Here is a 21,210-nt window from a genome sequence, read left to right as displayed (position 1 = left end):
TTTCCATCTTGGATTGTGTTGTCCTGTCTTTGATGGACAGAATTATTGTTATTGGCAAGTCTATGTCCGGGTGGGTAGCCATGTAACTTGTAGCATTTGTCAGCAGTGTGTCCTTTATAGCCACAATTGGAGCATATAGGTCTTGTATCTTTCTTCTTGGATTTATCAGAAGAAAATCTTCTTTCAGAGTTAGCCATCAATGTGATGCTCTCAATGGAGGGTGAAGATCCAATGGATCTTTGTCTTTCTTCTTGGATGATTAGAGAAAAGACTCTATTTATGGGAGGTAAAGGATCAATCAACAAAATTTGGGCTCTAATTTGCGAATAGGATTCATTTAATCCCATGAGAAAGATCATTACGAATTCTGCATTCAAGAAATCGATCATTTTCTTTGATCCTTCACAAGTGCATTCATCCATGGGACGATATTCCACAAGTTCCTGCCATATAGTGGTGATTTTTGCATAGTATATTTCAACTGATAAACTTCCTTGTGTAGTGGTTACTAGGTCCTTTCGTAACTGGTATATGTGAGGTCCATTGGACTGTTTGTACCTTTCTTTCAATTCATCCCATATTTCCTTTACGTTTCCATTATAAACGAGGCTTGCTGCTATCTCTTTTGAAATAGAGTTGATAATCCAAGAAGCTATCACATCATTGTTGCATTTCCAAGCGGATAATAGATTACCTTCTGAAGGTTTCTTGATCAGGCCGGTGATGAACCCAACTTTGTTCTTTCCAGATAAGGCCAGCATCATTGCTCTACTCCATGATGAGTAGTTGTTCGATCCTGCCAATGGTGTAGAAACAAGGTTGGTGGTTGGAGTGATGGAATGATGAAGCATGAAGGGATTTAGTTGGGCGTCAAGATCAGAAGAGGTAATCGGAACTGAGTAGTTGGAGCTGCCGGACGTCGAACTCTCAGGTGTCGTCATTACTGTAGACTGCACGAGGGTAAAGGACGTTCGGGTTTTATTCTGCAACTTTTCTTTGTGGAAATCGCTCTGATACCATAACAGAAGAAGCAGAATATGGGAGAAAAGATTTACTGACTGCAGTAAATTCTTTATTTCTGTATGTCAAGGATATTTACATCAACCAAGCTTGGTATTTATAGATGCTTGGCAGCAACTGATAACTGTCTAATAGACTAACTAATACAACTAATACAACAGAAAATAACAGATTAACTAATACAACTAATACAACAGAAAATAACAGTCTAACTACTTTTATTGTTAATACTTAGTATTATGACTTTTGCAGCTATTGAATTTCTACGGCGTGCACCAAGAGAAAAATATAATGCAATCATAGTTGATTCTTCAGACTCTATTGGTATGTTTGTACTTCATTTGATATTGAACTTGTACAACTCATTTATTACAAGACATTTTAGTATATTATTTAATACGAAAACTATAGACAAACTACACAGATTATATATTTATCAATGAAATAGATGGATATGGGCGTAGTAGGGAGTAACCATACCTTTAATCCGATTAAATTGTAAGTAAATAGAGATCCTACGTTTTATTCTTATTGCATGGACATGGTTTTGTTATCAAAGTTCTTAGAATTAGAAGTTAAAGTCCTTAGCTTTAATGTTATTCTTATTTCGTTTGTAGATTTCAAGGAGTTGAGGATAACAATCGGTGAGACTTTGATTAGTTTGGAGTTATCTAAGAGTGTTGTGGTGTTTAGAGGAGGATGGTGTCTTTGTTTCTTATTATTACATATACTTTGTGTTTTAAGATTAAGAACGATGTTCATAACTCGTTTTGTAATATGAAAAAGAACAATATGTTTTTATGTTGTAATATGAAAAAGAACAATATGTTTTTATGTTGTAAGTATGTAATGACCAACTATATGTATATGTTCAATGATATATATGTAATTTGTTAATTATTTGATTGAAAGTTTGGGTTGATTCCAAAAATGTAAATAGTTCAATTGATCATGTTGTATACCATTGTTGGAGTTCAAAACAGGTGCAATATAACTATATGAGTATTTCAAATTGTACAATTTTTCATTTGAAAGAAAAAAAAAAAGTCTTGACATGCAAAATGTGTCAAAAAATAAACAAATTCTTGACATTTAAAAATTGTCAAACAAATACCCTCTTATTCTTGCTTGATACGTAAAAAACGTCAAATAATCTCATATATTTGACACCTTTTACCTGTTAAGTATAATTTTACTTGACGCTTAAAATTTGCCAAGTAAACTTTCCTTATTCTTGACACTGGATTACTTGACTGATTCAAAAGTGTCAAGCAAACAAATATTTGACACATAAAAAGTGTCAAGTATTGTCAGTTTTGTAGTAATGATTATACAACTGGATGATAATAAAAGAATTATAACTAAGAAGTCAATTTCACATGTCTTTTCGATGATTCATAAAAAAATGCATAGTTTAAATAATTGTTCCAAACATAAGGTGTGAACCTAATTCATAAATTTCATTTAACTAAACTAACCTCCCAAAACAGAAGTTTATAAAAGTATAAATAAGAGAAGTTAAAATGTAAACTAACTAGTCCGTTAAAGCAGTTACAAGCTTGACACAGATGCGGGTTAAACAATGACATGTTCGAAGGTGAATTTTCATTGGGTTTGTTTTGTGGACGTATATTTCTCTTATTGCATCTATCCATATACCAGATGTCACTGGCTCTTCTATGTTAGGTTTCTCCACTCTATAGGTTTTATCCTTTGGTCAAGTCATTCGATCTTTCGTATCTTTGGTCATCTTTATCAACTATTCCTTGGTTGTGTTCAAATAATAACAAAAAGTAAAGAACCATTAATATTTAGCATTTAGATACGATAATTAATCTTTTTAAGGATGGGGATAGGCTTAACGTATTTTAGTATAACTCTTGTCGGGGGATTATTCTCATCAATATTGATAGTTTATCCTCAATTTGCAACCTTCTTTTAACCTATAAGTTTTAAATAAAAAAATGTCATTGTAATCTTGGGGAAAGCACGAATACTACATTATATTAGTTACACGAGTATCACTTCTTAGATCTTTTGCGTGTGCTATTTTTAACATATTTTTGAGTAGTTGTATCAAGTTTGGTAGATTATTGAATTTAGTAGATTTGTGGCATAAGGTAAATAAAATTGTACTATATTTGATTTGGTAGATTAGTAAAGAAGGTAGCTTTTAATAGATTGGAGAAGAAGATATATATTTTTTGCAAAGGTATTATAATAAATGCTGGGGTGAAAATTTGAACTCGAGACCTCTTGTCCACAGGAACATACATGTGCCAGTTGAGCTAAGCTCATGTTGACGGAAGATATATATTTGTATAGTTAATTTTCTCTAACTCTCTTTGATTTAGTAGAATGAGAAAAAAGTTAAATCAAAACTTGTTAATAATGAACTAAATTGGAACACTCTATTATTGATTTTTTAATTATTTTCCCCATATTTATGGATTAGTTATGTTCCTATATTTATAGATTAGTTAGATTTACGGTCATTTTCGTCTTTCACTACTTAGTATTGTAGGGCTTGTAGGATATTTTCGTTTTTTTGCGAATTAATGTTTTCTATTTATAAAATTGAATTTGCTATTTTCACTATTTTGAAACCTTTTTGTATTTTTCACAAGAAGAGGAACACCACGGCAATGAAGGTGACAGATGAAAGCAGTGGTGGAGAGGTCGACGACGAGTTGGTCGATTCGTTGAAGGCGATAGTGAAGAGAAAAGTTGGATTGGCGTTGGAGATTAAGGTGGACACAAAAGTGCAGGTGAACATGAGATGGTTGAAGATGTCGAAGGTTGGACTTAGGAAGCATTGCGACGAAATTATGATGGTTGTTTCGACAAGAGTAAGAAGAAGACAAGGGTTGTTGCACGGTCCGAGAATGCAAAGGGGTGGATTTTAGAGTGAAGACTTGGAAATGGATTGTTTGAATTTTTAGAAAATGACGATGTAAGAGAGGGAAGGTACCCAACCTTATCCTTACCCTTTAAGCTGATCTTGAACATTGATCCATGTATGTCTCTACATACTGTTCAAGACTCATTAAACAGCTTAGGATGTTAGTTTATTGGATTTGGGTTATTAAGACAAAACTAATAATTTAATCAATAACAATTATTACAATAATAACACTTTACGTCAATAGAGATGAAGATGAATGAGACGAACGAATGAAAATTTTGAAATTGACTTCAATGGAGATGATGAAGATGAATAAGTTTGGGGGAATTGGGGATTTGATGGTTTGACTTTTAATTGCTTTATTGTTTTGGTAGGGTAAAATTAGGACAAGAGCTGAAAAGCTTGTTGTTGAAGCTCATGATTTACAGGTCTATTAAGTTCCCTTGCTAACTCATATGGAATAAACTTAGAATAGTTTGATGGAAAAATAATAATTCAAATTGTTTGGATTATGTAAAGAAAGAGAAATCGATAAATATATATGATATAGTCGTTAGTTATTAGTTAGAGATAGCTCTTTAATGTTTCAATGTTATTTAAATATAAAAAATATGAACGTGGATTCATACTTAAAAGCTCGAAAATGATGGAAATAGTCAAAGTTGTAAAAAGTCAAAGAGTTGAATTTTGTCTTTGAAAAGTCAAACTTTGACCAACAATATATTCAAATGTAATTATTTTAGAAAATGAATGCGAATTCATGTTTGGGAGGTCGAAATTAGTTAAGACAGTCATAATGGTAAAGAGTCAAAATGTTTACTTTTGGTTTGAAGAGTCAATCAGAATTTCGAGTATATGGAAGTATGAAGATAGGATTTAGAGTTTGATGTTAATTAACAGCAATTAGGATAATATATATATATGTAGATTTGGTTTCGAGTGTGCATGTCCAAAATATAGCATGTGAACTTTGGATGATTAAAGAAAAGAAGACCCAAATCACTTGAAGGTTAAAGTGAAATGTGTGGAAACCGAATGAAAGAAGTTGGAATGAGGTTGAAAGTAAATATACATTCTTTTTTGTGGGTTTTTGAAATTCAGTTTGTTTAGGAATAAAACTTTCAAATTAAGAATGGTGAAATTTAGAAAGAGTAAGACGTTGAAAAAGCTTAATCCATTAACAGGTTAGATATCGTTTGGAATTAGAACCACAAGAATGGAGAATTTGATAAACTAAGAAAGCGTGGATAATTTTTAAGAAAAAGAGAGAAAAACTCCAAATTTGTCTCAAAATCCCAAAATTTCTTCTCTTTCTGAACGAAGAAAAAACAAAAAATGTAGAGGCCATCAAGTTGTAGAAATTGAGTAGAACCTTTAATGAACTCTAAAAATTAAATAAAACTTAAATGATTCAATTATGCATTCATAGGATAAAAGATGAAAAGAAATGAAGAATGAGAAAGAAATAAACCAAAAATATTTGAAGAGTTAAAATAAAATGAAGATGAAAATAGAAAAGCAAAATAAAATGAGATTTAAAGGTGAATATGGCATTGGGTGTAGAGAGTTGTGAATTGGAAAGGACAAGGGTGTGGTCACCATCACCTGCAATCCCTATTTACGAAGCAATTATGTGAAAACCAAATATCACACTATTGTTTTTTCTTTTATTCTTTCAACCTTCAGCATATTTGAATTTTGTGTATCTAATTTCTTACTTCATAAAATATATTTTCAACTCTTTCAATTCACTTAACTTAAGCCTAACATAGAGAAAACAAATTGATAAGAATTAAAAATATTTTTTTTTCAAATTCATATCTTCCAAAACTTAAAAATTTATAATTAAATTATTTGAAGATTGGATGTGTTTTTATTAGTTTATATTTTTTTTATATATGAGTAACACGTTATTACCTTTTTAGAGATATCTTTTAATTTCCAACCTACTCTTTTTATTATTCATTTTTAGTAGACATCTTTCTTTGTATTGATGTGTTACACGATCGGGTTAAGTTTGACACTAACGTGCCTTTTTTAACATCAAATCTCACAATCTATGGGAATTACGAAACATGTATGTACCTTTTCATACCTAGTTTGGATTAACGTTTTTTATAAAAACATAAAAATATTTGCTTATAAATACTTATTTAAATACCAAGATTATCAATCCAAACACCACTTTGGACTTCTTTTCTATATTTGAATGAAGCTCCCATGCTATTTCTTTTGTCAATGTTATTTATATTTTGTCTCTTTCTACCCATTTTCAAAACTTTCACATCGTCTTGTTGTTTTCAAGATGAATTTTGAATCTAATTTTGTATGTTTTAGATACTAAATGTTAAAAATAAATGAAAATTTTAAATCACAAGTATGTAACCACACTCAATGTTCAAAATCTATATTTTGTACATAGGTTTTTGGTATGTTTCGTTGTCGAACAAAGACAAATATTATATTGTCAATATCGGTAGTACCTATTCCCTTCTTGAAATTCTTTCAATCTTAATGACTAATGATCACTTTCATCCAGATGTGATCTAGTTAGTTTGTGTAATTTTCCTATGCTCAAGTGTTACATATTAAATAGGTAATTAAATAAAGAAAAAAAAAATTTATGTGTTGTTTCTCTTTCAAATGTTTATGAAAATTTGACATCAAGAGTTAAAATATTTGTAGGTATGATAAATTAAACCTAGTTTAATTAAATAATATAGAATTATATAATGCTAAATTGCAAAAACCATCCCTAAAATATGGTTTTTGCAATTATATCCTTAAAGTTCTAATAGCAACAATTGGACCAAAAAACTTCTAAAAGTGTTAAAATTGTACCCTCGAGTTTACAATAATTGTAAAAATTAAATCCACATATGATAAAGAGAATTGAATTCTCAAACTTATATAATCAATATTATTTATACAATTACAAGTTTGATGATCCAATTTTAAAATTTTGGACAAATTTGGGAACTGAATTTTTCAATTTTGAAAGGTTAAAGGTATAATGGCAGCTATCACCATATTTTAGCATGCTTTTTGCAATTTACCCATTATATTATACATTGTTTTAAAATTGAAAAGTTGATAATTTAATTTCCCATCTTATAATATAGTTGAACTCATTATGTATATTTAGGGATTACAATTATATATATATATATATATACAAACTAGAAACAAAAGTTAAGAAAAGTGTGTTAGATATAGACCAATGTCATAATATAAATATAGTTATCGATCCAAATTTAAAGGTAATTACAATAGGTAACAATTTTAGGAATAATAATCAAGTGTATAACATCATTTAAAAAAACTACAAAGATAGCAAAGTTAGAAGTGATAGCGTCGTATGTTCTATCAGTGACAGACCAACACTACTAGACCATAAAAGTCTATTAACAATGGCAGAAGTCTATGGTTGATACACTTTGTTATGTTTATAAATTTTAAACTTTTGCTATATATATATTCTTTTCTTGAATTTGATTGTTATATTTGCAATTGTTCCCTCAATATCAATTCTTTTATTCAAAGCACTAAATTGTTTAAGGTTTATTTTAGGATATAACAAGAATTATTTATAGAAATATTATTGTTATTTTGATTGGTAGTTTTCCTAAATACGTGTAAGTTCATTAGGTATTTATATTGTCCATTCTTATCAATAAATGTTTGAGAAAGTCATTTACCTCTATTATTTTAATATGATATCAAATGATGTTCATTAAAAACTACTAAGAGTTGTTTCCTCTCCGATGCATAACAAAGACGAACAACTGCTTTCGTTCAATCCTATAACAAAGACGAACAACTGCTTTCGCCTCAACCACTGATGAGCTCACCATCAACTTCATTGTCTTCTCTTCGATATGCTATTGAACACTATACAAATCCGTACTTTCTTCACCACTCTCACAACACAAGCCTCATTCTTATGTTGAATCCTTTCACCAAGATAAATTACACATATCCGAGCCAAACAAATATTATTGGTCTCACAATGAAGAATAAGCTTGGATTTGTTGACAAAACAATCACTCAACCCTACAGAGAACTACACCACTCCTAGATCATCTACAACGGTGTCATAACCTCATGGATCTTAAACACACTTTCGAAAGAAATTGCAACGTATGTAAATTTCTTAGATTCTCCTAGAGAAATTTGGCTCGATTTACAAGAACACTACAAGTGTAAGAATCATCTACGAGTTTATCAGATTCAACGAGAATTAACCACAGTTGTTCAAGATCATGATTAAGTCACTACCTACTATGCCAAAATCAAGGCTCTATGGAATGAACTTGAATCCTATTGCCCCACTTGCTCTTGTGGAAAATGTACCCGTGATGGAGTCAAAGATCTTGTGAAACACTTTCAAATTGGGTATGTGATAGAACACTGATATAGTGTTCCTATATATTAATATTTTGCAATAGAAATTATAATAAAAGCTAGTCTATTGACCCTCAAGATAAGAATCAATACGACCCAAACTGGAAATTCAAAAACAAATGCAAAACAACTACACCTATCCGAATTCAAATAAACTTCAAACAACCCCGAAACTAACCAAAAACTCACAACAAAGAAAATATAAACAAACAAGAAAAACAAAGAATGATAGAACCTGACCCTCTACTTCCACTCTCTCTGAAGGAGTAGTGCAATCCACTTTCTTTCTTACTAACCACCCTTTTCTCCTCTTCCAAAATGTCTTTTAACTTTCCTTGTCAAAATAACTTTTGCTGGGCCCACTCAAATGATTTTTCTCTCTCTCATTTATGTTTTCTATCTTCTGGTCTTCAATCTCACGTGGCCTATTATCCTTCTTTCTTTTATTATAAGTAAATAGCAATGGGGTCTGACACTACTCTCCTCCAAATCCACCTTGTTCTTAAGATGAAAAACTGGAAATTGATGCTGAAAATCATTGTAATCCACCCGTGTTGTTTCGTGCGGAGGTAAACCCTTCCAACTGATCAATACCACCCATTCCTTGGTTGCAAAATTCTTTCTATAACCAAACACTTCTTCTGGTTGCGTCAACCATTCATGGTTTTCATTCATAAATGGTGCAATCTGTTGGACTTGCATATGGTCACCTACTACCTTCTTCAACTGTGAAACATGAAAAACCAGATGTATAACAACCATACTTGGTAAATCTAACTTATAGGCGATAAAACCAATTTTCTCAAGAACTTTATAAGGCCCGAAATATTTTGGAGGAAGCTTTTCATTATGATTCTTCCTCAAAGAATTCTGTCTGTATGGTTTAAGCTTTAGAAAAACCATTTGACCCACTTGAAACTCCACTTCCCTTCGCTTCAAATCAGCTTCTGTCTTCATCTTTTCTTGTGCTATTCGAAGGTGTTCCTTCAAGGCCCCTAAAGCAATGTATTCATCTTTAAGTTGTTGATTCAATGTAGAAATCAATGTGCCCATATCACCATAATGAATCAACGGGAGAGGTAACCTTTCATATACAACTTGGAATGGTGTCACCCCAATCGAACTGTGGTATACGGTGTTATACCAATACTTTGCCTAATGCAACCAGTGAATCCACTCCCTTGGCCGCTCTCCACAAAAACACCTGAGATATGCTTCCAACCTTCTATTTACTACTTCGATTTGGCCATTTGTTTGCAGGTGATAAGCAAAACTTCGAAGTAATTTGGTGCAAGCCAATCTGAGTAACTCATTCCAGAAGTTACTAACAAAGACTCTATCTCGATTAGATACAATCAATCTATGATATCCATGTAGTCTCACCACCTCCTTCACAAAAACTTCAACTACTGATTTGGCAGTATAAGGATGCTTCGATGCTAAGAAATGAGCATATTTACTCAACCTATCCACAACTACAAATATAACATCATATCAGGCAGCTTTAGGTAATATATCTATGAAGTTCATAAATATATCATTCCATATTGTATAAGGTATTTCCAAAGGCATTAACAGCCCTACTGGGGACAAGGCTAAAGTTTTTTTGTTTTGACAAATCAAACATTCTTCACAATACTTTTTTATATCATTCTTCATTCCATCCCAATATTATTCTTCTATGATTCTTTTATAGGTCTTTAAGAAGCCAGAATACCCTCCAAAAACCAAATCATGATAAGTGTGCAAAATTGTTGGTAATAAAGAGAAAGTCTTTGAAATTACTAACCTGCCTTTAAATTGCAAAACACCATGGTGCATTATAAAATAGGGAATTTCATTTGTATGCTACTCAACAATCTTTTTAATTTCCTTAAATTTAGGATTTTTCTCAACCTCTTCTTGTATAACGATCAAATCAATCAATGTTGGTGCTGAAATATGGTTGCAATGTGAACTATAGGAGGTAGCAGAGATAGAGCATCAACTGTCTTACTTTCCAACCCTGGCTTTTATACCACATCGAAAGAATACCCTAAAAGTTTAGCTATCCATTTATGATACTGTGACTGTATGATCCATTGTTCAAGTAAAATTTTTAAGGACCTTTGATCAGTTTTCACTAAGAACTTCCTTCCCAACAAATACAAGGCGTCATCTTTGGACAACAAAGACAAAAACTATTAACTCCCTCTCATAAATTGGTCATGCATGATCTCTCATACACAATGTTCTACTGAAATAAGCTACTGGTTTCTTAGCTTGATTTAGCACTACTCTCACACATACCCATATGCATTTGTCTCTATCTCAAAAGACAAATTAAAATCAGGCATAACAAGTACCGATAAAGTCATCATTGATAGTTTCAATTTCTCAAAAGATGCATGCGCTTCCTTCATTCCATCTAAACCCTCCAGCTTTCAATAACTGAGTTAAAGGTCCTAAATGCTCCCATATCCCTGCACGAACCTTCGACAATAACACGTTAACCCCAAAAACCCTCTTACTTCTCGAACACAAGTTGGAGTTGGCCATTCTCTAATAGTTCTTATCTTTTTTGGATCAACTTCTACACCTTTGTCTGAAATAATATGTCTCAAATAGCCTATTCTTGCCTTAGCAAAGTTGCATTTTCCCAAATTCACATACAATGCATTTTCTCTAAGAATTTTCAACACCAATTCCAAGTGTTGTAAATGTTCCTCAAGACTTTTGCTGTAAACTAGTATGTCATTGAAGAAAACAAGCACAAATCTTCTTATATAAGGTATGAAAATGTTATTCATCAATGCCTGAAAAGTAGACGGGACATTAGTCAACCCAAATGGATGACTAAAAACTCATAATATCCTTCATGAGTTCGAAAAGCTATTTTTTCCACATTTGAATCTGATGGTATTTGGATTTGATATCTATCTTAGTGAAAACATTGGCTCCATTCAACTTTTCAATTACTGGTTTGAGAAATTTATCATGAATACTCACATTATTCAGCGCTTGATAATCTACACAGAATCTCCAGTTTTCATCCTTCTTTCTAACCAATAACATCAAACTGAAATAAGAGCTGGTACTCGGTCTAATAATTCCTAATCCTAACATTTCATTAACTAGACGTTCTATCTCCTCCTTCTGTAGATGTGTATAATGGTAAGGTCATACATTAAGTGGATTTGTTCCCTTCTTTAAATGGATATGATCCCTATTTTTTGTGGTAATGTTTCTGGCACTCGAAAACAACAGAGAACCTTTCCAACAAGGGTGGAATGCAATTATCAATAATAAGTTGAACTTCATCATCATATATTTCTTCTATAGTCAAACCACACTCCAAGGGCCAACACTCTACCAAAAATCCCTATTCATCTGCTCCTCAAGATATTATCATACTCTTCAAACTAGCTCTTGTTTTTGTGAGGCTTGGATCTCCTTTAATAATGACTTTCTTAACCTCATGCTGAAATGTCAAAATCAAGTTGTTCCAATCCACCTCAGTTACTCCTAGAGAATGTAACCACTGTATTATGAGGATAACAACCATACCTCCAAGTTCCAATGGTAAGAAACTATCAACTAGCTTTCATTCCCCAATTAGTACTTCAATCTTCCCACATACACCTTTTCCTTTAATAGCTATTCCAAATCTCAAAATAACTACATAATTAATAGTTGCTTTTATGGGAAAATTCAAATCTGTTACCAACTTCTCAGAAATAAAATTTTGAGTAGCTCCATAATCTATCAATACCAATACGTCTTCCTCCTTCACTTTCCCTTTTACCTTCATAGTCCCTAGATTTGTCAATCCTACAAATGAATTGATGGAAAGTTCAATATTCAGATTCTCCACAGCTTCTACTTCAATAATTTGTTCTTCGCATTCCGCTTCTACTTTACATCTATGCCCAACATAATACTTCTCCTCACGTCGAAAACATAGTCCATTTTTTCTTCTAGATTGAAATTCTACATCTGATAAATGCTTTGTAAGACCCTCCCTTCGATTATCACCAGTTATCAAGTTGTCCCCTTTAAAGAATGGTGAGATCGATGTGTGACAGATGAATTAAAGCCTTGCAAACAAATGAGACTTGGGTTGTTGTTCCCTTTCCCCTTACTCAAAATTCCATAGGGTGCAAATGGGTGTACAAAATCAAGCACAAAGCTAATGGTTCCATTGAAAGATACAAAGCAAGACTTGTGGCCAAAGGATACCCTCAACAAGAAGGGCTTGATTATGTAGAGACCTTTTCTCCCTATAGCCAAATCTGTGACAATGAAAGTCCTACTAACATTGGCTATATCAATGAAATGGGAGCCGATACAACTCGATGTCAACAACGCATTCCTACATGGTGATCTTGTTGAAGAAGTTTGTATGGATCTACCATATTGAGATACAAACATGGAAAAGTTGCTAATAAGGAAGAATGTTTGGTTTGTTGATTTCACAAGTCAATATATAGACTTAAACAAGCTTATTGGTAATGGTTCAATAAGTTTTTACATGCTCTTTTTTCTCTTGGTTTCTCATGGTCCAAATTTAACTAATAACACTACTAGTATATGTTAATGACATAGTAATAACCGGTGCTTCTTCTATTGTCATCTCCAACCTAAAACAACACTTGAACTCTTTGTTCAAACTAAAAGATATTGTCTGTTTAAAATACTTTTTAGTTATAAAATTGGCTCGTTCATCTGATGGACTTTTTATTACACACTTCAATTACTTGAAGATAGTGGTTTTTTGGCCTATAAACCAACAACTTTACTCATGGATCCTTCACTAAAGATAATATATGAAGATGGAAATTACTTGATGATCCATTTGCTTATCAAAGAATTGTTGGAAGACTACTATATCTAATTGTTAGTCGACCAGACATCAAGTTTGTTGTCCACAAACTCAGCCAGTATGTAGCTTATTCAAGGCAATCACATTTAACAGCAGCCCAAACCTTTCTCGAATACCTTAAAGGAACACTGGAACAAGATCTTTTCTTAAAGACCTCTAAATCTTTTCAATTACGTGCTTTCAATGATGCAAATTGGGCTTTCTGCCTTGACACTCGCAAATCTACTGTTGGTTTCTATATATTTCTTGGCGATTCCTTAGTCTAATGGAAATCAAAGAAGCAAACAATCATGTTAAAATCCTCAGCTGAAGCCGATTATAGAGCGTTAGCAGCCACTGTTGGTGAAGTTTTATGGTTCATTCAATTGCTTAAAGACTTACACATCACTGTCCATCGACCTCTTTCGTACTTTGTGATAGTACTGTTGCCATTCATATTGCCTCTAATACAACCTTTCACGAAAGAATGAAACACATAGAGTTGGAATGTTTTTTCGTAAGGGATCATGTAACAAAAGGCAACGTATATCAAGTTGATGTCCATTCTCACTCATTCGAAATTGGTAAGGCACTATCATCTTCCTCATTTACACTGTTATCATCTGATTGACAGTTCTCCTGAACTTTTCCCCACTTATGTGTAAGCTCCTTGGGTATTTATATTGCCTATTGTTATCAATAAAAGTTTGAGCTTGGTATTGGTTTAATAGTTTGATTTTCAAACTTCTAGTGATCTTCACATATTTTAGTTTCTACGAAAAATTATTTTTATCTAACATGTTGATAACAAAAAATACTTTTGATTTGCACGACAAGTTATTATTTTCATTATTTTTTAGTACATTGTAAGAAACTTGAGCAATTGGTTAGCTTATACTTAGTTCTGTGACCCCAACCAATGTTAACGTTGTTTGAACATCTTATATATATATAAGTAAATTTTGTTCAAATTAAACTTTGCTCTTTATTTCGATTAATTTAATTTAGATACGATGACTTTTTTCAATCGATCTTGGTACCTTTTTTTTCAAGGCAGGGATATTCATTTAGAAGAAAAAACAATTCAATCTTTATTTTCGTTTAAGGAAACCAATTGGTAATTGAGTCGAATCAATTTCTTAATACACCCTTATAGCTAGAGACCCAAATCATATTTAAACATAAATTGTCTCATTTTAATTCGTTCTCAGTGAGAATGTGATACTGAAACCTGAAGATGAAGGCATGGTGAGATATGCAAAGGAAAGAGACAAAAAAAAAAAAAGAGAAAAAAACCCATCAAATGGTCAAATAGCAAAAGGAAAAGTTGAAAAAGATGAAAAAATAGAACAAAAACAAAGTAATTTCCCATTCTCACTCTTTAGCTAACTTTCCAATTTATCATCATTGTTTTTTCCTACTCATTTATTTCAAATAAAAAATAATTATAGTAAAAGAGATAAGAAAAAAGAAAAAGAAAAACCCATTCAAATTTCAATCACCACCTCCAACACACAATGCCTTGAGCACCCTTCTTATTTTCTTTGTGTACACAATTAATCATTTCAATGAAAAACACTTTCTATTCTTTCTTCTTCTTTTTAATATCATTTTCAATATTTTGTATTATTAGGTATATTACCCTAAAATTATTGTTTGGGTTAATTTAATATTTTCAATCCAATGATGATTTATATACATATAAAAAGAGAACAATTATATATCTAATAATTAAATTAATCATTTTAAAAAATATCCAAGTTTATCGGTCGCCGTTTCAATAATGATAAAATCTAAAATTTTACTATATTTAAATATTCTCAAACATTTTTCCATTTCTAATATTTTCTCTAATTAAACTATAGATCTAATATAGATATAGTACTAATATTTCTACTCTTGATTTGTATTTTCCCTCCAAAGAAGAAAGAACAGAGATTTAGGCATAGGATTAATAAAGAGTGTTATTATATTACAAGTTAATTATATATTCATTTCAAATCATTTGGTTATAATTAAATTCATAAAAAAACTTACTTTTATTTGGAAAGAAATTTTATTTTAAATGAAAAATCCTGTTCGAACTATTATTCAGTATCTATTAATACTAATAGACTGTGATTTATTTCACTTTATTTAAAAACAAGAAAACAAATAAATGAAATTAATTTGATAACTATGAGATTTTGCATAAATCACTAAATATATCTATATATATGTGTGTGGTTTAGTTTTTGTTTTCTGAGAGAGGTGGACATGAGATGGTGGAGGGTGAAAAAATATTATAAGATAGAAGAAGTGGGTCCTTTAGCAATTATTCTTTACAAAGAAATTAACAAAGATGGGGAAAATGGTCTTTTAGGAATTCTCAAAATTAAACTACTCTTACATTTTCAAAAAAAAAAAAAAAAAGTGTAGCATTGTTTTATAATTAATCCCCTAACCAAAAAAGAAAAAATTCATATTTATAATGCACTCAGTTAATCAAATTTTCTCAGTTGGAAAAAAAGAAATAAATAAAAAAATCTAAATTTCCAGGAGAATTTCTCTTGGAAAATTAAAACCCTAATGAGAGAAGAAGAATCAACATTTCATCTGTCTATGTAAACCCCCAAAGGAGGAACAATTTTAAAAATAAAATAAAGAAAAAAAAACCAAACCAAACCAATTCATTGATTTCAATCTTTTTATTTACAAACAGAAAACTATATATATATATATACTTTTTGCTAAACAAAATCTCATTTACATATATATATATAGGGAGGATTATAACTTCAACATATAATAATTAACAATAGTCCTTCTCTTTTCTATCAGAGAATACAACCAAGAAGAACAAGAAGAAGAAAAATATTTCACTTTCAACCCAAAAAAATATATATATATTGCTAGAAAAATAAAAAAAGAATATATGAAGAAGGAAGAAATTTTAATTATTTTTCTTTTTTTTCCTCTTCTTCAATTACTTATCTGTTATGAAGAGGATTTGGGCCAGTGTAGACTCTTCTCTTCTGAGCACCAAACACGGCGGCGCGACCGTCATGGTGGTGGTCTTTGGGGCGGAAGACGGTGGTAGTGGTGGGGACATTGGAATCGGCATCCGCGTCGGCAGCGATAGCGGAGGTGGGTATTATTCTTTCAATATTTAAGGGAAGAAGGAAAAGAATAAGAAGAAGAAACAAACTTATGAGCTCTGAAATGTTCTTCAATTTCATTTTTTTTTTCTTTGCAACAAAGAAAAAGAAGAAGTTTTTGGGTTAATGGGATTTCTGTTTTCACTCCAACGTTTGCATCTTTCTTTCTCTCTCACTCAAAAAAAAAAAAAAAAAAAAGAATTTATTTTTCACTTGTTGTGTAAAATCAATGAAGAGTGAGTCCAAAATGCATAGGATTTGGTGAAGGAGAAAAAAAAAAATACAAAAATGGGTTACTGGGTGTGTTGTTGGAAAGTTCTTTGGTTACTGATTTCAGAGCCCTTTTATGTTCCTAACTTTGGAAAAACCCTTAAAACAACTCAAAGACAGATTAAAAGAAGAAAACGAAAGAAAAAGATAATTACTGTTTAGAAAAATAAATATAATAAATATGTCTTTATTTCTTTTTTAGGACAAAATTTAGAAGTAGTCTAAATATATACTTTCGTGGACCCTAAGGCAAAGAGGAAGGAAAAAAAAAAGCAAAAAGTTAGAAAGCTTTATTAATTTTTATTTTTCCTAGAAATGCAAAATTATATGGTCGGTGGGTGTGGGAATGTGGTGAGTTTAATTGAGTATTCTTAGATCTTACGATTTGATTTTGTATCTCTCACTATGTTTCTTTCTTTTCTTTTCTTTTCTTTTCTTTTTTAATTTTATTCTACTAAACTTTCAAATTTCTCTAATTTAATGTCAAATTATAGCATAACTTTGGTTTGCCCAAACCAATGAAGTCCAACCTAAATAAAACTCCATTTAGTTTTGTTCAATAAATGTATCCCATCTTGTGAAAACCTTTTTCAATCTCAAAAGTTTCTAGGGTACGTGTATTTAGTGGTTCCAGTTTTCAAAACGCAGTTTTTTTTAATAATATGTTTAAATACACAAGTAAAGATGGTTAAAAGTTTTCTTTTCTGAAGGATTAACTTTAAAACTTTTAGTTTCCTAAAGGAAAAGGAGATCACAAACCTTTACTCTGTGGTTTAGTTGCACATACAGTGTGTTGGATTTTTGGTTTAGGTTTAGCCATAATCAACTTCTCTAGCTTGTTGACTAAGCAAACAACTTTCAACCTAAAAGGTTATTGAAAGAATACTATGATCAACTACACACTACATGCATACATCAAGTTTATCATTAAAAAACAAAAAAAGAAAAAGAAACAAAACGTTTCTAAGGTATATTTGAAGAATAATATTATACTTTTTCTTCGTTTCTTGTATAATTTAAATTAAATTGGTAAAGACAATTTCTTTTAGAAATAGAAAAAGTAATAGAAACAATATATATAAAAGAAAGAAAAAAAGCACTAAAAGGGCAAAGAAGTTAAAAAAAAAAAATAAAGGAAAGAGTTATTGTTGGGGGCAGTAGCAGTCCTGCAATCTCTGCTGAGATGAAGAGCCATTTTGAATGTGTGGGCAGCTGATGATTAATGGCTCTTTGTCATTATTAACTTTGGAGTTTTTAGAACTGTATATTATTATACTGATTTTGGGAGAAAGAGAAGAATTCTTGTGGATTTTTCTTGGAGCTAATAAAAGAAAATTTCTGCCATTTTCTTTCGTTCTTAAAGAGAGACATATAGAGGATTATTGGACCACTAAATTAAAGAAAAGAAAGAGAGAGAGAGGGTGAAAGTCAGATATATAAATTTGAGTTCTTAATTGAAATAATGATGTCTTTTGCACTACCTTTTATAAAGAGAATAGAAAGGAGAAGAAGGCCATCAAATGCGCCATATAATATCATTAACTTATTTCAACCAAAATTTAATTATCATTCACATAAAAACATCCTTTTCTTTCCCTCTCCTTCCACCTCTTTTTCTCTTTCCTTTTTTGTTACCCGTAAATAAATATTATTAGTTTACAAAATATTTCGCAAAATAATCTACTTTCAAAAATATTTATTGAAATATTATTGATTTGTACTCTAGGAGAGCTTCAAACCCAAGACTTCTTATTCTCTCTTCTATATCTTGGGTTCAATGTAAGACATAGGAGAGAGAGTAAGAAGGTTCTCTTCATTCAAATACTCTTCTCTCCTTCTTATTTTCTCTCTTCAAGGTCCGATTTTCAACCCAAGATGATGAAAAATCATCGATGGTAGAAAAATCATCATCGATGAAGATAATTGGATCTCTTAAGAAGGGTTGGGCAAATCGGTCCGTGTATGCCTATGATCTTGAGGGGAAGAGATTTTTGTGTCTTATCTATATTGATGTATGGGTGTTGGAATGAAGAGATGTTACGTCGGTGCGTCTTTGTGGAATTGGTTGTGATCTCTATCCTCAATATTTCACGTGGTTGCATAATTCTAAAGACGAAATTTTCTAGTGCCTGAACTCGAAAGGAATTTTTTTGGTGAAGAGTGTCTATCATCTTGCTTCTAAATCAAGTGACATCAAAGAAGCTTCCCCGTCCAATGAAAATTTTCAAAGGGAGAGTTGGAAGGTGTTTTAGAGTAATAAGACGCTTCCTAAAGCTAAAATCTATGTGCAGATTGTTAAAAGGCATAATCCCTTCTAAGTTAAATTTATGGAAGAGAGAAATTACTAATGAGTTGACTCTTTTTGTTGTTTTTGTAGGAATTTTGAGGAGATTGTTATGGATATTATGTGGAATTGTAAGTTTTTTAGGAAGATTTGGTCTTCATTTTTTTTCATACTTATGTCCACCTTTTATTTGCAGGGACAAGGGAAACCCTCTATTTCTATGAAATTGGACAATGGTGGAAATCTTAACCTCAGAGAAGATTGAGAAGGTCATTATCATTTGGTGTGGAGTTCAATTGAGTAGAAACCGATGGACTGTAAATGAGTAAAAAAGTATCCCACCTTTGAGCATCTGTATGGAGTAAGCATGCAACATTAATAGAAGAGCGCTCTTTGAATTTTCTAGTTCTTGCTCTTCCATATTGCAACTTTTAGTAAAAAAAAGTTGATCGATTCACACTTCTTGGGAGCCTCCTAGTCTTGGATGTAAATAAAATGTGGATGCTTCCTAATGTGTGAAAAGTGGGTGGGGCGATATTGGTTGGATCATCACCCTTTTGGTTTTGTGATTGGGGTGGGCATGCAAAAATTTATCAAACATTCATGATGCTTGTGTAAGCAAACCATTGGTTTGATTCTTGATTTTCGTGCTATTATTAGGTGGTGTGCACATAATATATGCTGGTGTTGTGTTGACGTCTGGTGTAAATGGAAAGGAATCCAAAAAATTCTTGAGTGATGTAGATGGAGTGAACATCACAGTAGCCTGAATGCAAGATGCTAGTGAGAGTGAATCCCAGTAATTTTGGCAAAGGGAGGATTCAAGATGTGTGACTTCTGTGATGTGCGAAAAGAAGCGTTGAAAGCTTGTGTTTATAAACTAGAAAGTGCCTTACGTGACTTCTTTGTATTTCCAAAAAAAGGAATTTCTAGAACTCTCACTCACTAAGTCTTTGACTTATGTTTTAAGTTTTTCCCTCCCCAGGTTGTTCGGTATTAAGGTCATGCGAAGGTTAGTCATGAGGCTATGTAGCCAAGTTAAGGAGGAAAAACAGAGTTGTTTTGTGGTCTTATGTGGCATGTTCTTCATGTCATCTTATCTTAAGTCTAAGGAGCCGGTTGGTAAGCGGATTGCTCCTTAACGTAGAAGATTCAGTTCCAAGGAAAGGTGAGCACAACATCATAGTTGGTAAGATCCAGCAAAGGAGTTGGTGAGAGAGCCAAATGATTGAGTCAGGAAAAGGAAGCCCTAAGTGCTGTCTTTGGGATGGGTCATTGGACATCCGAGGTAATGGAAGAACTGGAGCCTTCACAGCATTGGGTGGCGAGAAAGCCTAAGGTGCATTGTTACACGATGAGGTGAGCAAGCTAGACGTCATAGTTGAAAAAGCTATGATACACAATGAGGTCCTAACTTTATGATAGGTCTCGTTGTTAGGAGAAATTTAATCTTTATTCATGTAAAAGTGTTAAGTTAATAAAGAGAAGTTTTGTATTCATTCTGCTGTATTATCTTTGTCTTTCGCATAAATGGATAAAAGTAAAAGAGAATGCAGTATCAAGGATACATTAGTAACAATTTTCAGTTGTTGTTTTTTGCTTCCTTGTGTAAAGGAAAGTAAGGTGTTTAAGCTGCGTGAAAAGAGATAATTTGTTCGGCTTACTAGACGTTTAACTCATTACCTCTCTAAAAGTACACGATAAGGGTTTAGGCGGCACACCTCCACTTGGTTGCAAGAAATGACCTTTGCGACAGGGTGTGACATGATGACTAAGCTTTTTAGGACTTGTATAAATAGGGGAACAAGCCAGATTATTTAGTATTGTTACTCTAAAAGTTTGAAGAGAAAAATTAAAGAGTTGAAGTGTTGCCAAAATAGCTACAACAAAAAAAAGAAGATGATAAGCATTTGGATTTTGGATTTCTAAGTTGTGTGAGTATTTTCTTCAAAAGTATTACATATGTTTGAAAGGTTTTCATTAAACACATTATTGATTGAATAATGATTTCAATTTAAATGTTTCTAAAGAAATTTATTTGAAAAGCTTATGCTATGTTTTAAAGCGCGTTTAAAATGATGCAAATGATTGTGAAATGGTGATTAAATCATTGGTCTTCTTCCTATTATTGAGCTAAATCTTATGTGCACATACACGGTAAAGGCAGTAATGTATAAAAGATGTGCATGGTGAAATGTGAGTCAGGATGATGTATAAAAGATGTGCATTGGATCTCGACTTGAGCAACAAGGAATAGATTAGAATATTCTCGGATGTTGATGATGAAAAGGTCATCTCAAGAGTTTAAACATAGGATGATGAGTCTTTGCGTAGAGAATGATTAAGGTTC

The 21,210-nt window shown here is 31.9% G+C and overlaps 1 long non-coding RNA gene across 1 annotated transcript; it reads left to right on the top strand.

Moving 5' to 3' along the window:
- The first annotated feature begins 17,651 nt into the window (after positions 1–17,651).
- LOC116403242 lies at positions 17,652–20,439 on the top strand. Its single transcript, XR_004215898.1, has 2 exons — positions 17,652–18,991; positions 19,057–20,439. It is a non-coding gene; the product is annotated as an uncharacterized LOC116403242 (long non-coding RNA).
- The last annotated feature ends 771 nt before the right edge of the window (positions 20,440–21,210 follow it).

This window comes from Cucumis sativus, chromosome 4 (assembly GCF_000004075.3).
Source record: "Cucumis sativus cultivar 9930 chromosome 4, Cucumber_9930_V3, whole genome shotgun sequence".
Lineage (NCBI taxonomy): Eukaryota > Viridiplantae > Streptophyta > Magnoliopsida > Cucurbitales > Cucurbitaceae > Cucumis > Cucumis sativus.
Note: the sequence above shows the minus strand (reverse complement) of the source record. Positions and strands in the feature narration are given on the sequence as shown.